The following is an 8,192-nucleotide window of genomic DNA, read 5'->3' on the forward strand; positions in this document are numbered from 1 at the left end:
TGTGTGTGTGTGTGTGTGAGGGAGAGTGTGAGAAGGAGTGTGGGGTGGGATTGGTAGGAGGATGGGGTAGTGGATGTCGACTTTTTGATTACTGGTACATACAGCAGCAGCGCTGTGTGGTTTTCTTGACCAGTTATTTGTATGTGAGCTGTGTTACAGTGTATGTGCAGCTACCTGTCAAAGTCCACTGTGTTAAAAAGTGCCAGTGAGTCACAGGACCTCTGGATACTCTTCAACCTCCCCTCTGCACTGTTTCCCACGAGCACTCCCCCCGCCCACCCTTTCTCCCCCACTCCTTTTTCTTTTAAACACCCCTGACCCTCACACGCTGTCAATTTTTCATGTGACGTCTCACACACAGATGAAGACTTCTTTTTCTCTATAGCATCTTACTCCCCCCCCAGTCTGCTTTCAGCTTTTATACGTCAGCAGAGCTCAATGCCAAGGCTAGCCATCTATTGAGACAGTCACATTTGCTTGAGGTGTATTTCCTGTTGCTGAATATCTTTTTCATTTTTCTCCAGCAATGTCAAAATGTCACCTGAGAATGACAACTGGAGAGCCTTAAAAAAATGTAAGCGTCATCATTACATGAGGATGGGTGAAGGAGAAGCTGACTTTTGACTTTCTGACAGTTCTTCCTGAGTGTTATATGACAGAGTGAAAGAAAAGATGTGCAAACAAAGATATATTTTGCTGTTTTAGTTGTCTTTGTCAGATATGCTTCTCTGTGAGCCCACAGAGAAGAGCCTCTGCAGAGCACGCATTGATTTTTTCTAATCAAAGACGAAGTTCTCTTGATCCAGCGATGACTAACTGTGACGTGACAGATGAAGAGATTCCTCTCGCCAGTTTGCCACCACGAGCACAGATCCACATTCTTGCCATGAGAGATTTGATAGCTGATTATTTATTTGGATTGCTGACAGGAGTCAGGCAGGAATTTGTAAGTGGGACAATGTAGCAGCAGGGAGCACTGGAAGAGGAAATTTCACTTACAGTAAAAGGGCACGGTGCACAAACAGGCCAATTGCCTGGTGGCTGTCGCATATTAGTTTATCTCACACCCACATGCAGACACATATAGTCTCCCTCCGCGGCCATCTCATCAGATGAAAAGAACCATCTGTGCTTTTTACTTTGCGAATGGTAAAGGAGAATACGGTATGGTCACCTCTTCCTGCAACCTCCTTAATAATTCATCTTGTTCTGATATTGCAGCACCTCTGCTGATCCCCAAACAAACACTTTGACCTCTGCTCCAGATGGTCACAAACTAAACACACGTGCTGACCTGGTGGCGTCCCTTTAAAGCAGGAAGATGAGTGGCTGCAATCTTAACTGCAGTGCACAGTAGGTATTTCAAATGTTTATCCTTAACAATAGTCACTTCCAAAGTTGAACCATGTGGCATTTGATAAAACCTAGCTGGTTTGTATATGTGCAACACATGTCAGGGTTGGGAATCTGGGTGTTGCGGTGTCAGTCTGCCAGCCTGTATATTAAACTTTGTCCACTGGACTTTTCCTCTGGCGACAGTACCACGAGGTTGACATTTGTGCTTTAAAGAGATGTGTTTTGATAACCATTAAATGGGGTGCCATGCAATTTGGAGCAGTCGATACTTTTCCCTCTCATAATGAAGAGTGATTGCTTTTGTGACGCCTTGATTTTTCATCTAGCACAATTACCAGATCAACATTTTAATTTGTCCAATCCTATGATTTACAAGCAGCTATATGCAAAACTAATAACACTCTGGAGACTCAGCTGTATTTTGTGTTAGATGCAAATGAGCTAATTTAGCATGCAACCATGGTGAATTAGAAGCATGGACTGTATGATACTGTATAGCCACATACTAACAGGCTGACTGTACCTCACCGAGGTTCACAGACCCTTCCAGCATGGTTGTTTGGATCCTGTTCCAAGCTTTCCGGAGATACCAAGAAAAATAAATAATTCAGCCACTTTGGTGAAGAGAACATAATGAAATTTGCATAATTTAAAGCTCAAATCACAGTTTGGTGCTTAAATGTCATGACTTGAAATGTGATCTGTTGCTTTACTGATGCTGATTCAAGCTAAACAGTGCATCACTCATGGTGTTAAATTGAAGTTTGCTAACTTGACTGATATGTGGTAAATAAGCACCGTCTGCCATCAAACATGCAGTTTATTCACTGTTGACAATAGTGGCTGATTCTAATTGTGCACACATTATTATTTCGTTCAATAAACAAATTGCATTGCTTTTACCAAAATCTTCACTGAGGAAACATCATTTTTATAAGTGGTATCCCTATGTTGGTGCTGAGGGATCACCAGCACACATGAGGTATTATTTGATTTTCAAAAATTAGACCTGATGGGGAAAATATGCAGTTAAAGAAAAGATCTCAATGCTAATCTCCAGATGCAAGTGAGCCAAAACATTTTAATGGGTGCTGGGCACATTTCTGCATGATGGCACAAAAGTTGTTAAGTGATTTATCTTAGTTCACCAAATAGTACTGCAATTGTAGCACCCTGCAGTTTTCAAATTGTTTTTAGCTTTTGATCAATCATCAGTCTGGGAAATCTCCTTCTACCCCAGGAGTATCAGACTCATTTTAGTTCATGGGCCACATACGGCTTAATTTGATTTCAAGTTGGCTGAACCATTAAAACAAAGCCATAATAAACCACATGAAACACAGACCCCTCTAAACTGCTCATTTCTTGAATTGTAAAGAACTACATTTAAAAAAAAAAATTGCATTTCCATATTTAATGAGCCATGCATTTACAAAATGATGAGCATCCTGAAATTTTCTTAAGAATATTAAACACAGTGTCAACAATATGTCTCACTTTTCCCATGTTCAGTGAGCCTGTTGCCATTAAATGTGCACACCAACTCACAGATCATGGTTGTTGTACAAAAACTCCACATGAAGAGCATTCTTTTATTAAATGAGTACAATACTTTACATTTATATGGCCCAATCTGTCTGAATGCAAAAACACTTTTATGTTTCCAAATATTTATAATAAGTTTTGAACTGATGATTTTATTTACTAAGGGAAAAAAGGTTCCTACTTATTAAAAAAGATCCAAACCTACCTGACCCTATGTGAGAAAGTAACTTCCCCCCAAACTAATAACTGTTTGTGCCACCATTGGCAACTGCAATCAAGCGTCTGTGTTAATTAGCAATGAGTTTTTCACATCACTGTGGAAGATTTTGGCTCACTCTTCTTTGCAGAATTGTTGTAATTCTGCTATATTGCAGGTTTTTCCAGCATGGGTCGCCTGTTTAAAGTCATACCCAAGCATCCCAATCAGATTTAAGTCCAGACTGTGACTAGTTTTCTCTCTGGATGCCACGTCTGTGCAGTCTCTGTCTTATTGTTGAATCTTAAACTCTTATTGACATATATGCAAAAAGATAAGAAATCAAGAAGGGGTAGGTACCTTTTCATAGTACTGTACATATGTAGTAATGCTGGCATTACTTCACTGTCTCTGAAATGGCAATGCATTTTATCATTAAGCTTGTAAAGCAATACTGTGGGCCATACTGGACTCTCTGGTGAGCTGTTACAAAATGATGATTCACATGCTTCATCTTAGTCTTGATGCAGTTGACTGGACCTCACCACAATTTGACTGATTGCTTTCAGTTCCACCAAAGTGAACTGAACTAACCTGGCAAATACAGCAGATCTTGTTTAAACTGAACAAAAGGATTAAATCTAAAAGCTAAGTCCTTCATCAAATGCAACCACTCAATTCTGACCTTGAGAGAAGAAAAAGGAAAGCACCTTTTACTTGAGCACAGAATAACGTAACACTTACAACTCCGATGCCGTGAGTACACGAACAGTTATCAGACTGAAGATTCACTCTGACCACAGCTATATGTTAGATAGGATGTATTTATAAAAGATCAGTGTGAGGCACGATAGAGAGTTTATGCTAATCAGACAGTTCATTAGAGCATTAAACTTTAAAGATTAGAAGTACTTTGGATGGACTTCCAAACCGAGTGAAGTATCTGCAGTTTTGATCAGATCACAAAGTGTGTTCCCGCTGAAGTCAGTCTCTATGAGGAGAGCTCCCTGAAACAATCCCTGGATCTGAGATCGCCAGGTCAGCTTTCACCCAACAGCGCATGTTTTGCCTCAGTGATTCACACAGCGTTCTTTGTTATACAGACATGCATCCAGCTTCAGACACACAAACCCACACAGACATAGGGATTCAAGCCATGCATGCATAAACACCTAGCCTACTAGGGTTGCCAAGATCACCTGTCAGTCATGGCTGCTGCCTCTTCAAAGGCTGCACAAAACCCCCTACAGCACTTTTCCCCTGTAATATCTGTTTAAAATGAAAGAGTTTCACATGTGCCTCTATGGGATATAAACAGAAAGCTTTAAATCTTTAAAAATCTCAAAGTATTGCTGCTTTTCCCGCTGCATTGTCTTGTGTTCAGTTTTCTTTTACCATAGATTCAAATTGGAAGCAGTAGATGGATGTACAAGCCATCCTGAATGCTGCTGGCAAAGGCAAATATTGATACAGTTGGATGCCAACTGTGAACCTAACTGCACTAGCCCAGGGGTGAACTGAGATACCCAATGAACACGTACCAAAAAAGATGGGGCACCTGCAATGCCGTGGGGTGAACGACATCTGTTAGCTAGATACATGCAGTCCTCACAAAATATCACGGAGTCAGGCACAGAGCGTGCAGCTACGTGATAAAGGCCTCATGGATGCTTCCTCTCAAATGAGAGCAGGGGCTGCTTTTTAACTATGATGTTATCTTATGAAGATTCAGTGGCATCACGCTCTTTGTTGCCCATGCTGTCTGAGATCAATATTATTTTAATTACAGTGTAAATCAATAGGCACAACCACCATTAAATCAAATGATGCTATGTCCAGAAACAATAGTTGTCATTGGTTTCATTCCTCTGATTGTGAATAGATCAGTTATCATCATTTTACTGTTGACTTATTAGAACATTATAATGACATTCATGGTTGCCAATAAGAGTAATGATACACTAAGTACACCTTTCCATGTAATGGTCTTTTTCATTGTCAATTTTGGGACTACACATTTTTCAAAATACTACTGCTCGAAGGAGAAGAGATTCATATTGTAGGGCCATAAAAGGAAATGTAGTTCTTATCTGATGATACAGCACAGTCATAAAAGCTAAGGATCTCCATCATTTGCCAACAGTCGTGGAAAGACGGAATAAAATCTAGAAACTAATAACCTTGAGGTAGTGTATTTCTTTTTTAATGCTGCCTTTTAACATTTACAACACACTTTACATTTGTGTCCTTTGTCTTATTCAGACTTTCACAAAGACATTTGTCTGGCATTTAAAATATAGAAAAGCATCACACTGCATGGGTTTTGAAATTGTTAAACTTAATTATGTTTGCCTAGTACATTTGGCAGGATTTTGTTGTTATGTCACGATTCCCCATCTGTTTCGATTTTTTTCCATGATGTAAATATCTTTTACCATTTATGTCAATCTCATGAGAGTTAATGGAAGCTGACTTGCTTTTAGAGGCAGCCTTAAGTGCAAGAAGATGCAGTTTTTGCCACTTGATGATTTTTGTTTGTTTTGGGGTTGTTTCTTTTTTGGTTTTTTTGTTTGTTTTTTTTACAATAGAACTGAACAACTTTATTGTCTGTAACAAAGCAGCAGACCTGGCTCTAAAGAAAATGTACAACAACCAGGACACATTGGTCTTCCTGGTAACTGACCTGATGTACAGCTCACACAGCGGTGTTTGAACTGAGGCTATTATCTTACAGGCCTGTCTGATAGTCTGAGGTACGTTAGCCGGGTGTATAACAGTGGGGCTGTTGTACCAGAACGACATGTTTAAAGTACATTTTTATTTCTAAGATTTTCTTTTGCCCTGACACTGTACTTCTCCAGCAGTTTTTCTTTAATTTGGTTCCAGGGCTGGCCTCCTGGAGATCACTAACTGGCACTGAAAGTTACACAATGGATCATCTGTGTTCTGGTATCAAAGTTAAATAAGTAATGACTCAATGAATTTGTTCTGTAAAAACAGAAAAAAACAACAGTAATGTAATAATGGGCATAACTGAACTACCAGAATAAGCATAGCTTTGCATCATCATACCGATGTGCAAATGCAATTAGTTTTAAGCCGCTGCTATAAATTTGATTTCCAAAGCTTTTACCAACAGTCACAGACCAAAATACACGTGCAGTAAGGCTGACTTACAGTCAGTAGCAATGAAAGCTGGGGCATAAAGATAAGCAATGTAAACATCGTGAAGAGACAAAACAGCAGTTATTGTGCTGAACAAGGCCAGGTGGAAATCTATAGAGCAGGAATGCTGCATCTTTTCCTTCACAGCAAATGAAACACAACAATGGACTATCGAACAAATGTTTAATAGTTCACAAGAATCCTGACCCGTGTCTTTTAATTGAACCCTTTTGCTTCAAAAAATCATCAATTATGAATCATAAGGACTTAAGATGATATAACCATGGCAAAAAAATATTTTTGATGGCAGGATATTTAATTATGTAGTGTGATTATGTAGTGGAGATTTTATTGACTGGCCAGATGGTGTTGCTTTAATTCTTGCTGCAACCAAAAATTGTAGATTACACCAGGTTTCAGATTACTTTATTATAAGAGACTGACTGTACTGCAGATCACTCTATTATAATGACACTACATATACATACTTTTCTGTCACTGTTAGCTGCTGATTATCAAAGGGAAAGTGCCTTTTCGGAAACTCAGGCCTAACATTAACTGGCATAATGTTAACCAGCTGCTGTTGTTGTTTAGCCACCTCATTGTCAGTGAGATCTTTAAATTAAAAATACAAAACATAATATATTTGTTGCTTATCTATAGCAACATACATAAAGCATGACTAGGTGGAACAGCAATGTTCATCACTGTATTAAAGATGGTGGTTTTCACAAACCAGATTAATTCTAGGTTTATGAGAATGCATTGGTTTGTTAGAAGATGTATTTATGCACTAATCTATGTATATTTGTTAGTGCAGCTTCCTTTTTTCTATTAAATAATCACAAAAATGTAGTGACTGTACATTTAATTGCACCACAATAACTGCGATTACAGCCCTCAACAGACAGAGGATATCCAGATTCCCAGAGCTAAACAAATACCTGCCAAACCAATAAGATTGCTATTAAGGGAAATGAATGGATTAAATATTTATGTCATGTAACCACAGCCTCTTGTTTCATTATGTTTAGCTCTGTGTCATATGCTAGAGGAGATTAAAAAAAGAGGCACTGAAGCACCTGCAATGCTTCCAGGTCATTTCATTTAACCATAATTATAGACGTGTTGCTGTTTTGTTGTTCTTGGGGCAACACTTTAAGTGGTTTTGTTGAGATTACATAATATCCATATTCGACTTGATTAACTCAATAGCCACTAGAGGTTTAGTCTAATACAGTAAAACCAGCTAATGCACACTGGGTGAGGCAAAATTCAATTACAGTTTAATTACTCCACACAAAAGATTTAACCCCTACAATACTCTGCTGCCACTGCTGACTCAGGATTTTATGTTCACGACCATGTTCAGTTTGGGCTATTGATTTCTGCTGATGTGCACACGAAGGGACGGAGCTAAAACACAAACCTAGCCTATGTTTGAAGACAAACTAATTCAGCAACATGTGCTGCAAAACTTTTCATATGGAGTTTAATTACGACACTCATCTCCTCATGCTCCTCCTTCTTCCCACTCTCTCTTCATTTCAGGTATTAGCATGGCCCTGGAGGCTGGGTAATCTGTCACAAATGCAATATTACTTTTTATGACACATGTTTGCATCACAGTATGCGATCACTTGAGGCACAGAATAATTACAAATGGGAAATAGGAGGCAGCTGCAAAAGTGCCACTGTTATTGTTCCCAAAGGTGCCCATTCGTCCGGCTTGGTAAAGGAACACCTACGAAATATGACTTAAAGCTAAACTCTCCTTTTTTTCAGATTCTGAGAAAAATACTATTATGTCAGTAGTCCTGTTTTCCTGAATTGCATAGATCTGGATGTATAGACAGTGATGTCGCTGTGTGTGTGTGTGTGTGTGTGTGTGTGTGTGTGTGTGTGTGTGTGTGTGTGTGTGTGTGTGTGT

Source organism: Pundamilia nyererei, unplaced genomic scaffold (genome assembly GCF_000239375.1).
Source record: "Pundamilia nyererei isolate P.nyererei 1_Seehausen unplaced genomic scaffold, PunNye1.0 scaffold00039, whole genome shotgun sequence".
In the NCBI taxonomy this organism is placed as follows: domain Eukaryota; kingdom Metazoa; phylum Chordata; class Actinopteri; order Cichliformes; family Cichlidae; genus Pundamilia; species Pundamilia nyererei.